The sequence below is a fragment of the Heptranchias perlo genome, unplaced genomic scaffold, assembly GCF_035084215.1.
Source record: "Heptranchias perlo isolate sHepPer1 unplaced genomic scaffold, sHepPer1.hap1 HAP1_SCAFFOLD_49, whole genome shotgun sequence".
NCBI classification, from domain to species: Eukaryota; Metazoa; Chordata; class Chondrichthyes; order Hexanchiformes; family Hexanchidae; genus Heptranchias; species Heptranchias perlo.
In genome coordinates, this window is record NW_027139505.1 from 3403866 (window position 1) to 3428009 (window position 24144).

General features: G+C 43.7%; 1 long non-coding RNA gene across 2 annotated transcripts in view; it reads right to left on the bottom strand.

Moving 5' to 3' along the window:
• Positions 1-1018: 1018 nt before the first annotated feature.
• The window catches only part of LOC137313857 (uncharacterized), a 118620-nt gene continuing 95494 nt past the window's right edge, over positions 1019-24144 (bottom strand). For both annotated transcript variants that reach the window (XR_010961097.1, XR_010961098.1), the window contains exons 10-13: positions 21164-21664; positions 16749-16844; positions 14736-14901; positions 1019-1091 (exon numbers count right to left, since the gene is read on the bottom strand). This is a non-coding gene — a long non-coding RNA (uncharacterized lncRNA). The remainder of the gene's footprint in view (positions 1092-14735; positions 14902-16748; positions 16845-21163; positions 21665-24144) is intronic.

Sequence of the window (24144 nt, forward strand, 5' to 3'; positions counted from 1 at the left end):
CCAGAGTGCATCTAGGGCAGTTTTCTGAAACAATGTCATAGAACTGAGAGGTTACACATGTCAGGAAAGAGAGAACAAGCTGAGGCTCTTTTATCCGGAAAAGAGAAGACTGAGGAGTGACCTGATAAAACTATTTAATTTAATTGATGTGCTTGATAGGGTAGACGTAGAGAAGATGTTTCCACTTGCAGGGGAGACCAGAACCAGGGATCATTATTATAAGATAGTCACGAATAAATCGAATTGAATCGATCAAGGAATTCAATAAAAACATCTTTACCCAGAGACTGGTGAGAATGTAAAGCTCGCTGCCACCAAGAGTAGTTGAGACGAATGGCAACGATGCATTCAACGGGTAGCTAGTTCAACACATGAGAGAGAAAGAACACAAGAATATAAGAATATACAGGAGTAACCCATCCGGCCCCTCGAGCCTCCACCGCCATTCAATCAGATCATGGTTGATCTTCCACCTCAACTCCACTTTCCCGCCGGTTCCCCACATCCCTCGATTCCCGAGAGTCCAATAATCTATCAATCTCAGCCTTGAATACACGCAACGACGGAGCATCCACAGCCTTCTGGGTGGAGAATTCAAAAGATTCACAAACCTCTGATTGAATAAATTCCTACTCATCTCAGTCTTAAATGGCCGAGCCCTGATCTGAAGACGACAATCCTTGTTCTGGACTCGCCAGCCAGGAGAAACAATCTCTCAGCATCTATCCTTTCAAGTCCCCGCAGAATCTTATATTCTAGTTTATATGTTTCAATGAGATGAGAAAGGAATAGAAGGACATGTTGATGGGGTTAGATGAAGAAGGGTTTGAGTGGGCTCGTTTTGAGCATAAACACCGGCATGGACCTGTTGGGCTGAACGGCCTGTTTCTGAACTGTGCAGTCTACGGAATTCAGGAAAGTTACTGCAAATTCGGCACGGCATGCTTGTGCTATCTTGTTGAAAGAACTGCCAAATGTAATCCTGCAACCCAGCGTTTAATCCATAACCCTTCAAATTAGTCCTTTTCAAGGACAAGCCTTTTGAAAGTGCCTATGGAATGTCGTTCCACCGCTCTTTCAGGAATTTCATTCTTTAACAAAACAAAACTCAGTGAATAAATGTTTCCTCATTTACAATCGAGACATTTTGCAAATTATGTTATTGTCTAAGAGAGGAGTGATAGGGAGAGAGAGAGTGAGTGAGAGGGAGAGAGATCAGAAGAAGACTAATAGACTACAGACAGATTACGAGAGAGATAGAGAGTGAGGGGAGTAGGGTGAGAAAGAGAGAGAGCAGATGATGACAGAGAGGGTACAGACAGAGACAAGAGGAAAGAGAGAGTGGCGATTAGGATGAGAAAGAGAGAGAGAGTAGAATGAGACAGAAAAGGTACAGACAGAGAGAGTTGGTGGGCGAGAGACAGGGAGAGAGAGAGGAGTGGGTTGAGGAAGCGAGAAATAGAGTGAGTAGAAGGAGACAGAGAGGGTAGGCGGACAGAGTGAGAGGAAGAGAGGATGATACAGAGGCAAGAGGGAGAGAAGGAGAGCACAAGAAGAGAACAAGACACAAAGGGGAAGACAGAGAAAGACAAGGGTAGATTGAGAGATACCGACAGAAGGACAGGGAAAGGGAGAGAAACAGACAGGGGGGAAACAGGGAAGAGATAGACAGAGAGAGGGAGAGACGTGGACAGAGCGAGTGATAGAGACTGGTCAGAGAGAGAGAGAGTAGAGTGAATGAGTGAGAGAGAGAGAGAGAGAGAACGAGAGAGAGGAACAATCAGGATCACAGCACAGGGAGGTTGAATCACCGACAATGGGGAGAGGCAGTGCTCTCTGCGGAGGGCCCAGGCTTCATCCCGCTCTCGGTTAGTAAATCTCACCCGGTGTTTGGTTGACACCCACACACAGAGCATGGGCGAGTGTAGAGGGATCCTTACTCTGTATCTAAACTCTGTTGTTCCTGCCCTGCGAAAGTATGAAGGGGCAATGTAGAGGGAGCTTTGCTCAATATCTAACCACTGTTGCACCTACCCTGGGAATATTCAATGGGACAGTGTCGAGGGAGCTTTACACGATATCTAACCCGTGCTGCACATGCCTGGGAGTGTTTGACGGGACAGTGCAGAGGGGGCTTTACTCTGTATCTAACCTCTGCTGTTTCTAACATGTGAACAGTTGAGACAGAGTTTGTTGATATTCCTCATTCCTCACATTCCGAAGTATTAAACAGCGTGACAATGTTTTATGTTTCTCCGCCCTGTTATTATAAAACTCTCTCTGTTCACCTCAGAAGTTTCTACCTCTCGCATGGATCCGTGCTCCACGGGTAGATGTCCCACGGGTCAGTGCTGAGTGTGGTTATTGTACCATGGGGTATATCACTGCCAGTCCACGTCATGTGACCCATAACAGGCCCAACCCACGAACTCCATCCCTCTCCCTGGCCACCGTCTGATGCTGAAATAGACCATTCACAACCCTTGACGTCCAATTTGACCCTGAGCTGAGATTCCGACCACATATTCTCTCCATCACCAAGTCCGCCTCGTTCCACCTCCGTAACATCGCCCGTCTCCGCACCTGCCTCATCTCATCTGTTTCTGAAACCCTCGTCCGAGCCTTTGTTACATCGAGACTCATCTATTCCAATGCTCGCCTGGCCGAACTCCGATTTTCCATACTCCATTAACTTCAGCGAATCCAAAATTCTGCTGGCCCATATCCTAACTCGCAACAAGTTCCGTTCAATCATCACCCCTGTGCTCCATTGGCTGCAGGTCCCGGAACGCCTCGATATTAAAATTCTCATCGTTATGTTCCAATCCTTCCACGGCCATTGCTCCCCCTATTTCTGTAACCTCTTCCAAACCTACAACCCCATCAACCCCCACCGAGATCTCTGCACTCCTCCCTTTCTGGCCTCTTGCGCATCCCCGATTTCCTGCACTCAAACATTTGAGGCCGTGCCTTCAGTTGTCTGCTCCCGAAGCTCTGCAAATCCCTTCCTAAACTCTCTGCTTCACTCTCCTCCTTTATGACGCTCCATAAAAGGCACCTTCTCACGATCCCCCTCTATCCCCACCTACCCAACTTCTCCCCATATCACTGAACCCCACCGACTCGCCTTCTCCACATGTCCCTCAATTCCCACCTACCAATCTTCTCCCCGTATCGCTCAACCCCATCTACCCACCGTATCAACATATCCCTCAATCCCCACGTAGCCCCTTCCCACCATATCACTCAATCCTCGCCTACCCCCTTTCCCCCATATTCCTCACTCCCACTTACCCACCTTCTCGTCATATCCCTCAATCCGACCTAATCAACTGCTCCACTTTTCCCTCACTCCTAAATAACGAACTTCTCCCCATGTCCCTCATTTCCACCTCCCAATCTTCTCTGGAGTTCAGAAGATACTCCTGTCATTAAGGAGAGTTTGGATACTCAGACTCATTCCCAGGAGTATTCCAGTTACTCCAGGGGTATAAAGAGCTGTTCGGAGCATTTTGATCCGAACACTCATCCTTTCCTTTAAACTCTGACCGCAATCCCACACCACTCTGGTTGACGTAACTGCCCTCTGAAATACGGCCTCGGCATCAGACAGGTACACCCAGCTCAGACGGGCCTGCATAGTCCTTCTCACTGACATGTGTGAACTGGGGCCAAAGTTGGGAGATCTGACCCACAGACGAGTCAAGCAATAGCCTGACATGGTCATTACGAGCCGATGCTCAGTTGGTCGCTCTCTGGCCTCATAGTCAGAAGGTCGTGCGCTCAAGCCCAACACACTCCAGAGAATTTAGCCTCTTAATCAGAGTCCGACACTTCCCGGTGCCAACACTGTGGGAGCGCGACACGCTCATAGGGTCAGTACTGAGGGTGTGCTGCACTGTCGCAGGTCGGTATTGAGGGAGTGCTGCACTGTTGGGGGGTCAATACTGAGGGAGTGCTGCACTGAATGATGGTCAATACAGTGGGACTGCTGCACTGTCGGATGCTCGGTACTGAGGGAGTGCTGCATTGTGGGAGGGCCAGTCCTGAGAGAGCTCTGCAATGCTGGAGGGTCAGTACTGAGTGAGTGCTGCACTCTCTGAATTGCTGTCATTTGGATGAGTTGTTCAACCAAGTGCCTTCATCTCAGTCTTAAATGGCCGACCACTTATCTGGTGAATGGAGAATGACTATTCCCCATTGTTCTAGATTGCCAATCAGTGGAGTCACGATCTATCCTGTCAAGTCCCCTCAGAATATTATATGTTTCTATGAGATGAGAACGGAATAGGATATGTTGATGTGGTTGGATGAAGTCGGGTGGGAGGGGGCTGTTGTGCAGCATAAACACCGGCATGAGGGGCGGAATGGCCTGTTTCTCAGCTGCACAGTCAAAGTATGTCTGGAATCTTAGCATACATTCGCCCCGTCATGCCTGTGCTTGCTCTTTGAAAGTTTAGTCATACAGCACAGCTTTTTTCCCATAAGCCTGCAAATTAGTCCTCTTCAAGGAAATGCCCAATTGACTTTTGAAAATGCCGATGGAATGTGGTTCCGCCATTCTTTCAGGAAATGCATTCCATGTCATAACAAACCTCTTTGAAAAAATGTGTCCACATTTCCCCTGGAGATCTTTTGCCAATTATTTCATTATCACAGAGAGGTCAGACAGAGAGAGAGAGAGAATAAAGGGCATGAGAAAGAGAGAGTGGAGAGAGACAGAGAGAGTACAGAGAGAGAATAAGGTAAGAAAGAGAGAGAGAGAGTAGAGAGAAATCGATAGAGAGAAGAGAGGATGAGACAGGGGCAAGAGAGAGAGAAGTTGAGCACAAGAAGAGAAACAGAGACCGAGGGGAAGACAGTGAAAGACAAGGTGAGAGGGAAAGAGACCGATAGAGGGCCAGAGATGGAGAGAGAAACAGACAGAGAGAGAGAGATATATACAGGAGAGACAAAGCGAGTGATATAAACTTGTCAGAGAGAGAGAGAGTAGAATGAGAGAGAGCGAGAGAGAGAGAGAGAGAGAGAGAGAGATCAGATCATTCAAGGGAGGGGGAATCATCACATTGCCATATATCTGTGATTGCACTGGAGAGGGTAAAGGGGACATTAACGAGGATATCGCCAGGGCTGGAGAATTTTAGCTATGAGAAAGAATTGGATAGGCTCGGGTTTGTTTTCTATGGAACAAAGGAAGCTGAGAAGAGATTTAATTGAGGAATATAAAATTATGACGGAACTTGATGGAGTGGATAGGTGATTGGATGTTTGACAGCTGCAGACCACAGACAGTGTCTCTGGGGAGGAGGTGGATTGATTAACAGTTGCAGACTGCAGACCGCAGGCAGTCTCCGTGGGGAGGTGTGGGTTGATTGATAACTGCAGACCAGACTGCAGACAGTGACTCTGGGGAGGAGGGGGGATTGATTGACAGGTGCAGACGGCTTGTGGTTGGTTGGATGCAGCAAGTTCCCTCCAACGGTTTGTTTGGCAGCTAAAGGGGATTTGTTTCCCGCGAACGCCATCAACGCGAAGTAAAATAAAAACACAAAAGCTATATCTTGACAGTGGCCAATTAGCGCAGTTGGGCAAAACATGATATTAATGTTGCAAAAGTGGCGGGTTCGATCCCCCTCAGGGTCATGAGCGTTCATGTTATGAAGAGCGCAGATTATGCTCTTTATTTTTGACTGATCGAATGGGAAATGCAAAAGTTGGAAGCAAATACACTGAGAACAGCGCATCGGAGAAGTATTTTCATGTTGGAGCTGTCAGTCCCGGATCATTCTGTGTCTGTTTAAAAGGGGTGTGTTGTCAGTCCCGGATCATTCTGTGTCTTTTTAAAAAGGATTTGCTGTCAGTCCCATATCATTCTGTATCTGATTAAGAGGGGTGTGCTGTCAGTCCCGGATCATTCTGTGCCTGTTTAAAAGTAGCGTGCTCTCAGTCTTGGATCATAGACTCAAATTGCTGTCCAGAGCCTGAACCCGTAGACGGTTCGGTCGCACTGGAGATCACAACCCACTGAGGTGAACTGGGGCAGGAAAAACTTTCAATTATTGAAACAAATATTTCAAACATGCAGTACTGAGCACAGACAGAAATACAGAGATCAGAGGAGCCTGCCGCTAAAGCAAAGCAGTTATGAAGGGAGATTTTAATTTTCCTATTGACTGGGGCATAAAAGCAATACATTTCTCGAGTGCATCTAGGACAATGTACTGGGACAATATCATAGAACTGAGAGGTTATAACTATCACGAAAGATAGAACAAGCTAGAGGTCTTTTCTCTGGAAAAGAGAAGACTGAGGAGTGACCTGGTCGAAGTTTTAAGTTTAAAGACGGGTTTGATGGGGTAGACGGCGAGAAGTTGATTTCACCAGCGGGGGAGAGCAGAACTAGGAGTTATAAATCTAAGATAGTCACTAATAAATCCAATATTAATTCAGGAGAAACTACCCAGGGAGTGGTGAGAGTGAGCAGCTCGCTACCACAAGCGAGTCGAGGCGACGAGCAAAGATGCTTTTAAGGGGAAGCTCGATAAACCGGCGAGGGAAAAGGGAATAGAAGGATATGTTGATTAGGTTGCACGAGGAAGGGTGAAAGGAGGATCATCTGCAGCATAAGCAACGGCATGGACCGTTTGGGACGAATGGCTTGTTTCTGTGCTGTAGAAGGTAAGAGCTAGAGAGAGAGAGAGAGAGGTAAAGGGAGAAAGAGAGAGCAGAGGGAGAGACAGAGCGAGACAGACAGAGAAAGAAATAGAGTTTGAGGAACAGAATATCGAGAAAGAGAGGAGGGATAAGTAAATAGAGCCACAAGGAGATGTTTTTGAAATGCCTGTTCAGCTGTTCGCAGCTAAACAACAGCCACTTGTTGCTATTTCAGCGGATTTGTTCCAGGAAGAATGACGACAAAAACCTCAATCTGTATCTTAACACCAATCGGACTGAGAGACTGGAGCAGAGCATCGATGGACGGGAGAATGCCTCGAATTGCGGAAGGCAGTGATCTCTGGAAAAGGCCCAGGGCTCCATCCCGCTCTCCGTCAGCAGATATCACCCGGGTTGGGATTGAGACCCACACACAGAGCATGGGAGAGTGAAGAGGGACCTTTACTCTTATCTAATCTGCGTTGTACTTGCACTGGGACTGTTTGATGGAACAGTGTAGATGGAACTTTACTCTGTATCTAACTCCTACTTCACCTGCCCTTTGAGTGTTTGATGTGACAGTGCAGAGGGAGCGTTACTCGATATCTAACCCATTTTATACCTGTTCTGGGAACAGTTTAAATTGAGGTGGTTGGTTATTTCCCATGCCTCTTTTCCAAAGCATGAATTCCGTGACAGTATTTATGTTGGTCAGTAATGTTATTACTAAATTCTTTCTGTTCACACCTGAAGGTTCTGTCTCTCATTGGTGTTTGGTTACTCGAGCAGTTCCTTCACAGATCAATGCTGAGTGCGGCTATTGTATCATGGGTGGCCTCATTTCCAGGCCCCATCATCGTGCAGATGCAGAGATAGTAGATCGTTGTCCAGACATTGAGAGATCAAAACACAGTCCAGTCTCTGAGGGAGGAGATCAGTAAAGACATTGAGAGAGGAGATCACAGTCCAGACACTCAGAGAGGAGATCACATTCCAGAATCTGAGAGAGGTGATCAAAGTCCAAACACTAAGAGGATAGCACAGTCCAGACAATGAGAGAGGAGATCACAGGCTGGACACTGAGAGAGAGGATCACAGTCAAGACACTGAGAGAGATAAATGTCCAGAAACTGAGAGAAGAGATCACAGTCCAGCCATGAGAGAGGAGATCACAGTCCAGACATTGAGAGTATCAGGAGCAAAATTTTAAAAATACAGGCACTCAAGGTTTACAATATCTGCATTATTATCTGAGCCACGTGCAAATAGTCGCAACGATAAGCAGATTAGGGCGGTGAACACATGGATGAAGGTGTGGTGTGAGAAGCAGAGGTTCCATTTCGTGGGACACTGGCACCTGTACTTGGACAGGAAGGAATTGTACCGTTGGGACCGGCTCCACCTGACCCGGGCTGGGACCAGGGTCCCAACGCTAAGGATGAATCGGGCTTTAAACTAGTAAATGGCGGGGTTGAGATCATTTGGAAAAGCAATATAAATAACAATTCTGGAACAAAAAGGAAGAGAGTAGAGTGATAGTCAGAAATTATGCTTTAGGCACTGCAGGTGAATGAAAAACTGAAAGATGTAAAGTAATTAAATCGGAAGAGAGAAATAAGGAATGTGTGAGAAATACAATATTACAATATGGGTGGGGTGTGTGGCCCAAATAAGCGTTATTTATACAAACGCATGCAGTATAAATAACAAATTGAATGAAATGCGGGCACAAATTCAACCTACAGGATACAACATGGTAGCCATTACTGAGGCATGGCTGCACAACAGTCAGGAATGGGAACTGAACAAACCAGGTTATAAGATCCACAGGAATGATAGGAAAACTGGCAGAGAGGGAGGAGTATTCAGAGTGATTAAGGTTGAATTTGCTTCATTGATAAGAGAGGAGGTGACGAGAGGTAACAGGCAGTGAAAACTTTATGGGTAGAATTCGGAAATCGAAAAGGATTTAAGCCCAAAGTGGGAGTTGTGTATAGACCCCCGTTAAGCAGCTGTGAAGCGGCAGAATGTATAAATGCGGAGATTAGACAAGCATGTAGCTAAGTCTAAGGCAGAGTGGTTTTCATGGGGAAAGATTTTAACTTTCATATAGATTGGGAAAAAAAACAGACCAGCTCATGTCAGAAAGGTAACGAATTTCTTGAGTATGTTCAGGAAAGCTTTCTGCAATAATATGTCCGAGGACCAACAATGGGGCAGGCCATACTGGAATTAATAATGAGTAATGAGTCAGATTTAATTAACAGCCGAACGGTGCATGAATATTTATCTAAATTGAAAAAACTGCACATGTTACTCCACTATTTAAGAAAGGTGACAGAAGGAAACCAGGGAATTATAGACCAGTTCGCCAAACATCTGTATTTTGAGAAAGTACTCGGGTCTATAATTAAGGATAGTGGCTGAACACGTTGAACATTTTTAGCTGATCAGTAAGAGCCAGCATGGATTTTGTTATGATGATGTAACGAAAGTAGTGTACAGCGGAATGTCTATGGATGTTGTTTATATGGACCTCCAAAAGGCATTCGATAAAGTCCCTCAGAAGAGACTGTGAGCTAAAGTTGAAGCTGATGGAAGTGATGGGAAATGATTGACCTGGTTCGGAAATTGGCAGAGAGGCAGGAGACATTGGGCCAGAAATCGCTGCGAGCAGCGAGGCAACGCTCACTGCAGCTCCTGCGAATTAAATTAACAAAAATACTGACTGTAGGCTCTGTGGCGATGAATTGCTTGAATTTGAACTTTACAAAAACTTTCAACCCAGCCTCTGAGCAGCGTGATTTGCTGCGCAGCTGGAAAGGTGTGTGAGGAGAAGACACGCCCACAAAATCGGTAAGGACGAGAAGTCCCGCCCACAGAATCAGGCTGCATTGCTCAAACAAACAAGCAGACTTCATTCCTTTCAAGTTAGCATTCTGTATGGCATTGTAAATATAAAAAAAACCAAAGAAATAATTGAATTAAATTGAAGAGACAGAAGGGAAAAGTTTTAAAAAATAATATTGCAATTTTAATTCTTCTTCAATAACCAAAAACTAATAAAATAAGGAAAAATATTAGAGTCGTCGTTTTTAAAAGTTTATCTTTACTTGTTCGGCAGTCATTAAAACTTACCGAGCTGTTAAAACTCAGTTTGGACCTTTTATTTACTGAAATGATACCTGGACTTCAAGGTTTAAATTATGACGAGAGATTACACAAACTACGGTTGTATTCTCTGGAAGTTCGATAATTAAGGGGCGATTTGATCGAAGTTTTCAAGATATTAAGAGGAACTAATAGGGTAGATAAAGAGAAACTATGTCGCTGGTTGGGGAATCGAGGACGAGGGGACACAGCCTGAAAACTGGAGCCAGGACTTTCACAGTGAAGTTCGGAAACACTTCTACACGCAAAGGGTGGTAGATGTTTGGAACACTCTTCTGAAAACGGAAGTTGATGTTAGCTCAATTGTTAATTTTCAATCTGAGGTTTATTAACCCTGTGTTCAGGGATTATGGGGTTAAGACGGGCAAATGAACTTAATTCAGAGATCCGCCATGATCCAATTGAATGGCGTAAGAGGCTGGAGGGGCTCAATCGCGAATCCTGTTCCTTCGTTCCTGATCAATGTCATCACCGACCACAACCTCCAGCAGGCGGCGCTGCTAACCAGGAGTGACAGAGCAGAGAGACATGGAAAGGGGAAGAGAAAGAAAGACATCAGCAAAAAGGGTCAGAAATGGTGAGAGGGAGCGAGAGAGAGAAATAAAGACAGAGACAGATAGTTGGGGAGAGAGAACGAGAGAGACAGACAGAGGACAAAGAGAGAGAGGAGACAGCAAGAGATAGAGATAAATAGGGGAGGCAGAACGAGAGACAGACAGAGAAGGAGAGACGGGGATAGAGGGAGAGATTGCTGAGGGAAAGAGAGAGAGACGGAGAGAGAGAGAGAGACGCAGAGTGAGGCGGAGTGGGAGAGAGAGAGAGAGACGGAGGTGGGGATGGGAGAGAGAGCGATGGGGAGGTGGACAGAGAGATAGGGATGGAGAGGCAGAGAATCAGTAGAGAGAGAGAGAGAGACAGCGAGAGAGATGTAATTATAGAGACAGACAGATGTTGGGGGAGAAAGAATGAAAGACAGAAACAGAGGGAGAAACAGACAGACAGAGAGGGCGGAGGGAGGAAGGGAAAGGCGAGGATATGTCAGAGAAGAACAGTGGAGACGGAGAGTGGAGGTGGAGAGCGCAGATGGAAAGTGGAGAAGGAGAGACAGATTAGAGGGAGACAGACAGGGAGACAGACACAGAGAGATAGGAGAATGACGACATGGAGAGTGGCAGAGAGACAGGCAGATTGTAAGGGTAAGCATAATAGAGACAAAGAAATAGTGTGGGTGAGGGAAAAAGAAAGAGACAGACAGAGGAAGAAACAGGCAGATAGTGAGAGAGAAACAAGGGAGACAGAGAAACAAGCAAGACAGAGAGAGAGAGATGGGGATGGGTCAGAGATTGTAGTGGCACAGATTGTAATGGGACAGAGTATAATGGCAGAGAGTGTAGTGGCACAGAGTGCAGTGGCAGAGGCAAAGAGAAAGAGTAAAGGGGAAGCGTGAAATTGAAGGTAAGAAATAGAGAAAGGGAGAGAGTTAGTTGATGAGAGAGGTGGTGAGGGCAGGTGGAGAGGGAGAGAGATAGAGCGTAGAGGGGGAGAGTGAGGGGGGAGAGTGAAGAACGGAAGATGGAGACACAGAGCAGAGGCAAAGAGACACCGAGATGGAGAATGAGGATGGGGGGGGGGGGGCGGTGTAATGACAGAGAGACAGAGAGACAAACTTTGAGAGTCTGAATAATACAAACAGGGATATAGTGGGGTTGAGGGAGAAAGAAAGAGACAGACAGATAAAGAAACAGACAGAAAGAGAGGCAAACTGGGGGGACAGAGAAACGGAAGACAAAGATTGAGAGTTGGGGATGGGTCAAAGACTGGAGAGAGAGAGACAGTGAGCAGAGGGTGAGAGCGATTTGAGATCGAGGAGAGTGAGACAGAAACAGAGAGAGAGGCCTAGAGAGAGATAGGGAGAGAGAAAGGGGCGAGAGAGCGAGTAGAGGGAGTGCACGAGTAGAGAGCGAGGAGAATGAGTCACACAGAGAGAAAGAGGGGTAGAGGGAGGGGGACAGGGAAAAAGGGAGATACTCCCACCGACCGATCTTCTCCCCACATCAGTCAACACAACCACCCAAACCTTCGCAAAATATCCCTCAACTAAACTTACCACCTTCTCACCATATCCAACCACCCTACCGAACGAATTTCTCCCCATATCACTCATCCCCACCTACGCATATACCTTAATTCCCAACTACCTATCGTCCCACATATCCCTCAATCCCCACCTACCACATTCTCTCCTTATTTCTCAATCCCACCTAAACAACTTCACACCATATCCCTCAAACCCCAGCAACCCAACCTCTCACCATATCCCTAAATACCATCTGACCACCACCCCATATCCCTCAAAACCACAACTACACACCTTTTCCCCATAACACTCAAAACCACATACCCATATCCTCAAAACATCCCTCAATCCCCATCTACACACCTTCAAACCATATCCCTCAATCCAAAACTAATGACCTTCTCCTCATAACCTTCACTCACACCTACCTATCTTCTCCCCATATTGCTCAATCCACACCATCCATCGTCTGGCCAGGTTACTCAATCCATCCTATCTACCTCCCATAGCCCTCAATCCTCATCTACCCAAACACTCACCATATCCCTCAATCGCACCAAGCCACCTATATACCTTCTCGCCACATGAATCAACCCCATCTATCCATATTCTCACAATATCCCTCAATCCCCGCCTTCCCACCTTCCCCACATATCACTCAATCCCCACCAAAGCACATTCTACGCATATCCCTCAATGCCACCGACTCACCTTCTCACAACATCCTTCAAACCCGACCTACCCAACTTCCCCACTTATCCCTCAATCCCCACCTACCCACCTTCTCCCCTAAACTCTCAATCCCCACCTAACCAATGTCTCACCATATCTCACAACCCCACTTACCCACCTTCACAACATTTCCTTCAATCCCCTCCTACCGACATTATCTCCTTATTCCTCAATCCCACCTATCCAACTTCTCACCATATCGCTCAATCCCATCCACCGAACTTCTCACCAAGTCAGTCAATCCCAACTAACCACATCCCCATATCCCTCAAGCAACACAACGCACCTTAACCCCATATCCCTCAATCTCATCTGCGCAACTTCTCAGCATCGTCCACAATCCCCCCCCCAACCACCTTCCCTCTGTATCCCACAAACGCACCGAATCACCATCTCCACAGATCACACAAACGCACCCAACGCACCCAATCCCCACCTACCCACATTCTACCCATATCCCTCAATCCCCACCTCTACACCTTCTCCCCATGTCACTCAACCCAACCTACCCATGCTCACAAAAAATCCCTCATTCCAAAACTACCTCCCTTATCCCTCAAGCACCTATAGACAACAAGGCGCCATATCCCTCAATCCCCACTTAATCATGGGTGACTTTCATCTACATATATACTGGCCAAACCAAATTAGCAATAATACTTTGGAGCATTAACTCCTAGAGTATGTGCGAGATGTTTTTTTTTAGATTAGTATGTTGAGGAGCCAATTCGGGAACAGGCTATCCTAGATTGGGTATTGTGCACTGTGAAGCGGTTAATTAATAATCTTATTGTGCGGGGTGCTTTAGGGAAGAGTGACCACAACAGAATAGAATTCTTCAATAAGATCGAAAGTGAAGTGGAGCAATCCGAAACTCGGGGACTAAATCTAAACAAAGGAAACTACGAAGGAATGAGGAGTGAGTTGGATATGATAGATTTGGGACCTCCATTGAAAGGCATGACGGTGGATAGGCAATGGCTAACATTTAAGGAACGAATGCATGAATTGCAACAGTTATACATTCCGTTCTGGCAAAAAACACAAAAGGAGAAGGGGCCCAACCATGGCTAACAACGAAAATAAGGATAGGATGAGATCCAAAGAGGAGTCACATAAATTTGCCAGAAAATGTAGTAAGCTTGAGGATTGGGAGCTGTTTAGAATTGAGCAAAAACGAGCAAAGAGATTGATTAAGAGGGTAAAATAGATTATGAGAGTGAACTTGCAAGGAACATAAAAGCGGACTGTAAAAACTTCTACAAGCGGGAATATGGTATTGAGATAGAGGACCAGCTATGATCCTATTGAATGGCGGAGTACGCTCGAAGGGCCGAATGGCCTACTCCTGCTCCTCTTTACTATGATTCTATGACTCGATTGCCACGATTTCCACCTTCAGCAGGTGGTGTTAGTTCGACCTTCCATTACAACCCTGACACATTTTCACTTCCATTCACCTCGATTCAATTAAAAGTAATTGACCAAATATTATAGGCTAATGGCATGCAATTTCCTAAAGTGCTCTCCCGGGGAGTGACGCTCCACCGCAAGTTCTACTGCCCGGATTGTGAGTCCGCTGAAGGGAGAATTAACCCCCGGTGATGAATGGGGGAGAACAAAACCCTGCACGGCATCGGATTCGCGCTCTCCACAGTTTGTTTGGTTATTTTCCCTGTTCGGGTCTTAGGCATTTTAACATTTTTGATCTTGAAATGTCTCTCATTTACTCCGCAGACATTTTCATGTCACCTCCTAGTTCCTTAATTTCCTGAACTGGATTCCAGTTCAGTCAACTCATGAAATTCCCTCTAAGGCCTGTTTATCGCCTCCGATCTGCCCTTTTCCCAGTTCCACTAAAACTGTTTTACTTTGTTTTCGGTCCACTCAAGAGTTGTATCCGAACCATTACCCTGTCCTTTGTACCGATACTGACCGATCCGCTGGGTATTTTCACCACTGCCTTTCATTGCTTCAGATTCACTATAATTGCAGTTTGATCCATTCTCTTCTGTTACCTTCTATGATTCGAAGTTCTGATATCCTGTCAGTTCTGTGATGTTTAAATAATCCAAACTCATCCCGATCCCCTCCCACTTACCCGATGTTCTTGTCCACTGAAATGCCTCTCGTATGTTGACAACGAGCTGACTCCGTCCACCCCTTCTTCAACTGCCTGTTCTGGTCTGTCCCGACAGAATTTCGTCAACTAAAACAGTTGGTAACCGTCACACTTTGTCAAGGCCTCAGTGATCGCAGTGTTCGGTCTGTGAACAACAATGGAGAAAACTAAAAACATGATCGACCTTCCTTCCGGGCGGTTACATTTCCTCTTACACCAAACGGTTGCCGCCTCCTGTGAGCCACGTTATCAAATACCTTCTGAAAACCCATATATACCGCAGGTTTTACAATCCATTGATCGATATAGTCACGTCTCAATAAAGCTGTATCAAATTGGTCAAATACAATGTCAAATATCTACAGTTAATCCGTTCCAGCCTTGACTGAATCATACATAATTCGATGTGAAATTTCAGTTTCGAGAAGTTTGCCCACAAATGACGTTGTCTAATTGGTCTCAATTTATCTGACTGCAACATTCTCCCTGTTTTAACACAGACATTACTTGGACTCTTTTAGTCCACCTGGATATTTTCATTAACAATTGTGTTCTAAAAATTGTGCGTTTTGAAAAATGGTGGTCAGAGTCCCTCCGATCTGCTCTCTGACTTCCTTTAACAGCCTCGGGTGCGTTTTCTCTGAGCTCAGTGAATAATCCACCTCGGCTATTAAATTCAGAGCCAAATCCTTCTCCACAGTTGTCTCGAAATATGGCTCCACATCCTCCTCAGTCTCGCTGAAGATGCTGTATCGACACCTTTGTATGGAATACGTTTACTGTAGATAGTTTGATACTGTGATACTTTGATTCTTTGAAACCAACATTTTCACATCTGCCATCAATTTTAGAAATTGAAGGAAATATTGCATCTCCCAAAAAAGTTCATGCAATCCAGCCCTGTCTTATACATACTGGATCACATCGCTCATGAGTCTGACTTTCCAAACGTGTTTGGATGATTTTTAGATTCACTGACACAACACACAATCTGAACTCCAATTCATTGGAATGTTGACACGTTCTCGTTGTTTTTTATTTTTAGATATCAAGTTACATCTTCTGTCACTACTTCAAAAGCCTCCTTCCTTTTGTCTTGCGAATAACTTTTCAAGAATTCATAAATCTTCTGTTCCTGCTCCAACAGTTTTATTATTTCCACTCTCTAGTCTCTGATCCGGATATTTCACACGCTCCAGTTTTATCAGGTGAAACCCTCCCACTGCTCCATATACCCAGTCTGTCAAATCGTTTTTGCTGGTTGGTTCAGATCGTAACCGTCCCTTCCTTTCTCCCTGAACTCACCATATGCATGAACCCTTCCCCGCTGCTCCAGCCCTGCAGCCGCATATTCACCTGCCTCATATTGTCCTCAGTGAGGGCCCAGTGCAAAACAATTCGGAGATCACCACCCTGAGGCCTTGGTTTTTAGTCTGGAGCTCAAATTTTAATGTTCCCTTTATAAACGGAATTCCAACCGTGTCATTGGTTCCGACCATGACTATTTTCCGCTCTCCTTTCCTTTCCAAAGATGGTCCCACCTGTTTCAGGAAGTTCATCCCTCTGGCACCCGGGCGGCCACTTACCATTTGGACCTACTCAGGTCTGCAGAAGAGTCTGTCTATTCCCCTGACTATAGAATCTCGCACTACTCTCGCTTTCCTATTCCTGTGCCCCACCTGCCTCTCACCTCTCTCCCACTCGGGCTGCCTCCCACTGCTCCCTTGTTTCAAACTGTTACTCAGGAAGACCAATCTGAGTCATTGTTTCTGTCCGCCTTACAGTCCATAACATCAGGTGTCTATTGGACAGTTCCAGTACTGAGATCCCTCCAACTGTGACTGCACTGGCCCGGTAGATGGTCACTCACTTTGTTTTATCTGCACTCTATATGCTCGGTTTCTTCTTCCTGTTTGAGCAACAGGAATTTGTTCATGATCTGGACCGTTTATCAGGACACAATTGATATTTTAAAGATTGTTCTGAACCTACCGGTGTCTATTTTCATTCTTGTTGAAGATGTTGGTTCTTCTCCCCTGTTTGGACCTTCAGCCATGGTGGTGACAGGCGTTCCAAGATTGTGATGCTCTGTAATAAGTATATTAATAGGAGGGTTAGACTGAAATATTAAAATGAGAGGGAGGAACGTTGCCTTGTTAAATGTGATATCAAGTCCCTCCTTCCCCATCAGTACAACAGCTGTTAGCTCTAGGATCGAGCATTTCCCGACTGTTACGATCAACTCTCCAAATCAGGTGCGGCACAGACAGCTGCCCAGTGAAACCGAATGACTCCCGCTGATTTCCAGAACCCAGTTCCAGACGGCCGAGATTCTGCACTGGGAGCACCAATTGGGAAGATTTACTTCCGTTGCAGGCAAGCACCAGACTTATTCCTGAGGAAGTGAATGTTCTGGAGGGCGATATGGAGCGAGGTGATGAATTAAATGATCCTTCATTCAGTTTTACCCAGTCTGGCGCTATTGTATTATTTTACTCACAGATTTGTTTTTTTAATTTTTTTGATTTGTTGAGTTTTGATGTTAAATTCTGTGATTTTTTTGCACCTGATATCTATCTGCAAAACCCAAATGGAGCTGGGTGTGATTTCTTTACTCTCGATGGGTAGTGACATTGTCCGTATGTTCATGGAGATGTGTTTTGGTTGGTGGTACCATTTGCATATAGTTACCATATCTCTCATGGTATCAGCACCTGACTAATGAGCACTGTAGGTGGTGAGGAATTTTAAACCGTTCTTCGAATATTAACACCAATGTATAATGTTATGAATTGTGTAACTTTAAACAGGTGCTGCACATTTATTTTTGGATTTATTTTAGGGGTATTACAATCTCAGAAAGCACCACAATTATATAAGTTGTAGATTCGACGGCTATTTTACAATCATAGTTCTCCACTTTTGCGCGTGTCTCACTCTGTGTGTGCACACAGGCAAGAGCAACTAATCAAACTATCAGTCACTGTACTATCCTTTCCACACTGTGGAAATGTAAAAGCGATTAATCTCAGTAAGTAATTTCTTCAAACTATAGTTCAAGTTATTCGCTGAAACTAGTGTAATAACAATTTTAAATTGTGCAGTTACTCTTTTTGTCAAATTAGTGATGGACCTTCCTAACATTTGGTAATTTCAACAGTTACTTTCTATATAAAGATTAATGATGGACGCCCCTACCTGTTGGTAATTTCAGTCGATGCTTTGTATGTGGAGATTAGTGCTGGACCCTCCTACCTGTTGGTAGTTTGTGTTGTTACTTTTCATATAAAGATAAGTGATGGATCCTCCTCCTTGTTGGTAGTTTGTGTAGTTACTTTTTAATTAAAGATAAGTGATGCACCCAATACCTGGTGGTAATTACGGAAGTTACTTTTTGTATAAAGTTTAGTGATGGACCCTTCTGCCTGTTGGTAATTTCAATACTTACTATTTATTTAAAGATTCGTGATGGACCCTCCTACCTGTTGTTAAATTAATTGTTACTTTATATGTATATATTTAGTGTGGACTCTTCTAACTGTTGGTAATTTCAGTCGTTACTTTTTTTATATAAAGATTAGTGATGGACCCTCCTCCGTGTTGGTAATTTCAGTCGTTACTTTTTATATCACGATTAGTGATGGATCCCCCTACCTGTTGTTAATTTCAGTAGTTACTTTTTAGAAAAAAAATACTGATTGAGCATCCTACCGGTTGTTAAATTGAGTTGTTACTTATTATATAAAGATTAGTGATGGGCCTTCCTCCTCTTTGGTAAGGTCAGTAGTTACATTTTATGTAAAGATTAGTGATGGACCCTGCTCCGTGTTGGCAATTGAGCAGTTACTTTTGATATAAAGATTAGTGATGGACCCCCCTCCCTGTTGGTAATTTTCCTTCTTACTTTTTTATATAAAGATAAGTAATTGATGCTCCTACCTTTTGGTAATTTCAGTAGTAACCATTTGTATAAAGATTAGTGTTGGACCTCCTACATGTTGTTAATTTCAGTGGTTAAATTTGTATAAAGATTAGTGATGGACCCCACCATTTGTTAGCAATTTCAGGAGTTACTTTTTGTATGAAGAATAGTGATGGATCCTACTACCTGTTGTTAATTTGACTTGCTACTTTATATATAAAGATTAGTGATGGACCCTCCTACTTGTTGGTAATCTCACTAGCAACCTTTGAAATAAAAGTTAGTGTTGGACCCTCCTCCCTTTTGATAATTTTAGTGGTTAATTTCCATATGAAAATTAATGATGGGCCCTCCTCCATGTTGTTAATTTCAGTAGTTACTTTTTTATTTAAATTATAGCAATGGGCCCTCATACCAGTTGGTAATTTAAGTAGTTACTTTTTATATAAAAAATTGTGACGGACCCTCCTTCCTGTTGGTAATTTTATTAGTTACTATTTTTATAAAGATCAGTGATGGATGCTCCGACCTGCTGGCATTTTCAGTGGTAACTTTTTTACATAAAGATTAATGATGGACCCTCCTTCCTATTGGTAATTCCCGTTGTTACTTATATATAAAAATTAGTGATGGAGACTCCTACCTGTTGGTAACATTAGTGGTTACATTTTTTAAATAAAGATTAGTAATGGACCCTCCTTCCTATTGGTAGTTCCAGTTGTTACTTTTATATAAAAATTAGTGATGGACACTCCGACCTGTTGGCATTTTCAGTCGTTATTTTTTTGTACAAAGATAAGTGATGGATGCTCCTACCTGTTGGTAATTTCAGTAGTAACTTTTTATATAACGATTAGTGATGGACCCTCCTTCCTATTTGTAATTCCAGTTGTTACTTTTTAAAAAAAAATAGTGTTGGACACTCCTACCTGTTGGTAATCTTAGTGGTTACTTTTTAAACAAAGTTTATTGTCGTACCCTCCTCCATGTTGGTAATTTCATTCGTTACTTTTTATATAATGTTTAGGACTGGACCCTCCTTCCCATTGGTAATTCCAGTTGTAACTTTTGTATAAAAATATTTATGGACACTCCTACCTGTTGGTAATCTTAGTGGTTACTTTTTATATAAAGTTTATTGTTGGACTCTCTTCCATATTGGTAATTTCAGTGGTTACCTTTTATATAAAGATGAGTGATGGACCTTCCTAACTGTTGGTAATTTCTGTGTTTACTTTCGATGGAAAAAAATCAATGATGGACCCTCTACCTGTTGGGAAATGCAGCAGTTACTTTTTTATATAAAAATTAGTGTTGGTAATTTAAGTAATTACTTTTTATATACCGATTAGTGATGGACCATCCTCACTGTTGGTAATGTAACTGGTTACTCTTTATATAAAGATTAGTGATGGACCCTCCAACCTGCTGGTAAATTGAGTTGTTACTTTTTAAGTATGGATTATTGATGGACTCTCCAATCTGTTGTTAATTTCAGTAGTTACTTTTTATATAAAGATTCGTGAAGGGGCTACCGACTGCTGGTAAATTTAGTTTTTTTTTAAATTTAAAGTTTTGTGATCGGACCCTCCTAACTGTTGATATTAAAAGAATAATTTCAAATTACCAAGATTAACGATCAGCAAGCAAAGATCTGTGTGAAAGATGGTTTCAGCCCTGAACAGGTTTCCCTTTAAAACATTCCTGAACTTTGTTTCTGTCTGAAGGGAGCGGCCTTTCTTTCTTCAATTGAGCCAGTTTAACAAATAACATCCTCAATAATATATTTTAGAGAAAACAGAAGTCCCTGCTCCATTCGCCCATCTAATTCGCATTGAACGAATTAATTATAATTAATCAGGAATAATTGTTCGCTCCTACTTTGCTCCCATCCTGTCATTGGATCACGTTCAGTCCGGCCTCGGGAAACCATGGGCTGATTTTCCAGTTGCCCGGCAGAGAGCAATAATCGGCCATTGCGAATGTGTTAACCCTTTCCTGAGCTTAACTGTGTGTTCGATCAGTCTTTGATCAGTTCAATAATTTGTACCGGGCACAAAACAACTCAGTGAGTAAAAAGAGCCAGTGTCACAGTTAAAAATAAATGCATACAGAGTGAGAACGGAGAGTTTCCCACCCCTGTTTACTGAATATCAAATTCTAACATGGGGTGGAGGCACCGCTCGACGAGGATGGTGTAAATCTCCAGAGTTCGTGTTCAGGCTTTCTGTCCTGTCACCGCTTTAAAATGTGTCTGTGGGGAGATTGGTGGGGTCCTTGAAGGGATAAGCCCTGAAATTCGCTGTGTGAAATAGCGGGCCTTCATTCAGTGTCTGAGCGAACAATTAGTGAATTGTTCCATCCGCGAGGAATAGAGAGCTCCCGATGCCAGGGAACATATCTGACCGCGGGAAATCGGCTTTAGAAAAGAGGAATGGGCAGATAAAGTTAATTAAAAAACAAATTAACACTGTATTAACCTTACCTTGATACCGCAAGGAATTTCAGTCCCGCAATGTCCGTGTAGATTTTGCAAATTATATCCTTATTATTTCATTGTAATCAATCGAGCACACGTTCTTTGCTTCATTTCAGCAGTTCACAACTTCGGAATTTGATCTGATCCTTGTTATGTGAGATTCAGAGTTTCTCCCTCCGTGAAAGCTGCTTCCAGACAACAGGATGGATTTCAACACAAACATTCCTCATTTGTTTCAGAACAGGGAGCGGCCTTTCTGGTTGAATCAAATCGAACCGGGTTGACAATTCGCCGCCAAGTCAATTGTGAACAAAGTCAGTTGTAAATTTTACTTTTTCTCTTCTTGTTCCAGGGAAGTTCAGTAAAACAGATACTTTGTTAGAAATAAATTGTTATATTTGCATCAGGCACATTGTTTACTGAAGACCCATCGATTTTCTAATGTTTGCGCTTCAACCCTGGGGCCAAGAGCCGGTGTTTCGTCAGTGAGCTGAGGAGAGGCTGTTTCTGCAAGAGAGGACATTAACCATTTAACCGCCGAATTAAACTATCGTTGAGCATCAATCACCTCATTCAATGTGGGAATGAGTACTGATTTTTAACAGTTAAATTGATCACAGTAAAAATTCAGCAGATACACCAGTTACATTGCTAAATCCGGAATGGACCATTCCTGGTATAAAGATTGGATTGCCCTCATTTTGAGGGGCTTCACAGACAGTAATAAATAGCCCCTCCCCGGGTTGGAAGTTTCCGAAGAGAGAAAGATTTTGATGACAGATTGTGGTGATAATTCCGAGGGACGGATTGTTGTGATCAATTCCAGCGACAGATCGTGGTGATAATTCCGAGGGGCGTATTGTCGTGATCAATCCCAGGGACAGATTGCGATATGTCCCCATTTCTCTCTATTCCCCCCCCCTCCCCCCGCCCATGTTTGTTGACAAGGATTGAAGATTCATTCGGGCCGGAGACACATGTAGTCAGAGTGCATTAAATGAAATTTCAAAAATGATAAAAGATTCCACAAGCAATTATATAGAATTTTAAAGAACGAACAGCACAGAAACAGGTCGTTCGGCAGAAAAGGTCCATGCTCCACACGAACCTCCTCCCTTCATCTCCCCCTATCAGCATACCCCTCTATTCCTTTCGCCTCAATGACGATATTTAACTTCCATTAAATGCCAGTCGCCTCAACTACTCCTTGTGGTAGTGAGTTCCACATTCCAACCACTCTCTGGTTAACAACATTCCTGCTGAATTCCATATTGGATTTATTTATGACTATCTTATATTTATGGTCCAGAGTTCTGGTTTCTCCCGCAAGTGGAAACATGTTCACTAAGTCTATACTCTCAAACCCTTACATCATCTTAAAGACCTCTCACAGGCCACCACTCCATCTTCCTTTTGCAATGGAAAAGAGCCCCATGTTGCTCAATCTTTCCTGACAGGTATACGTTCTCAGTTCTGGTATCATCCAAGTAATTATGTTTTGCACCTTCTCCAGTGCCTCTATATCCTTTTTTATAATATGGAGGCCAGAACTGTTCACAATAATCCAAGTGTGGCCTAATCGAGGTTCTGTACAAACTTAACTTAACTTCTCTGCTTAACAAGTCTAGAAAAAACTCAGTGCTTGATTTGCTTTTTTGTGGCCTTATTAACCTGCATCGCTACAGCTAGTGATTTCTATATCTGTACCACCAGAACCCTCTGCTCCTCAACCCTATTTAGACACTTATTCTCCAAGCAGTATGTGACCCTTTTTTTACGAACCAAAATATAATACCTCACAATCATTAGATACAGAGAAGGCATTTCCTCTGATGGAGGAGTCCAGGACAAAGAGGCACAATATTAAAATTAGCGCTCGGCCGTTCAGGAGTGAAATAGTGACGCACTTTTTCGCACAAAGTTTACTGGAAATGTGGAATTCCATCCTCCAATAGGTTATGGATTTTGGGTCAACTGAAATTTTGAAGACTGAAAGCGGCAGTTTTTTTTAGGTAAGGTTATCAAGCGAAATGGATAAAGGGCAGGTAAATAGATTTCAGGTACAGAGCAGCCATGATCTAATTAAATGGGAGAACAGAATCGAGGGGCTGAATGGCCTCCTCCTGTTCCTATGTTCGTTTATGTGCTGGATTATGAATTCCGGCATTTGGTGAATGTGAAGGTTAACCATAAATTCTGCACAATGGCTTCATCACTGGATGGTTTGAACGTTGCCTTTAAATGGGTGTATCGTAGTATCACAGTAATTACGGCACAGGAAGAGTCCATTCGGCCCTCGATGCCTGTGCTGGCTTTTTGAAAGTGCTATCCAATTAGTCCCTTTCCCCTGCTCTTTCCCCATTGCCCTGTAAATTTTTCCCTTCAAGTTTTTTATTCAATTCCCCTTTGAAAGTTACTATTGAATCTGTCTTTTTGCTCCTCTTATTACCTTTTGTTTAGATCTCATCTCTTCTTTCTGTATTCAGCCTGGTTCTCAACTGTATTATGAACCTTATATTCGCCATGAGCCTCCGTTTCCTGTTTAATTTTAAGTTCTATCCCTTTAGTCATCCATGGAAGTCTCGCTTTGGGTGGCTTCACTTTCTCCTCGGACGGATGTGTCTGCACTGTACCCGAACCAAATGGGCTGTGACTGGTTGGTTTTATTTAAGGCTGAGCTCCATCTGTTCTTTATTTTTCTTATTCGTTCATGGGATGTGGGCATCGCTGGCAGGGCCGGCATTTATTGCCCATCCCGAATTGCCCTTGAGAAGGTGGTGGTGAGCCGCCTTCTTGAAGCGCTGCAGTCCGTGTGGTGAACTTCGCAGAATTCCAGGGTAGTTAAGATCAGATAATCGATGCGAGAGAATCGAAGATAAACTTTGTTAAATATAGTTTAGTAAACAGACCCACTGTTCCAACCTGTGTCCAGTCAGAATTAAACTGTGCTCTATATTTGGAGACAGTTTCCTGGAAGTAAAGGGAAT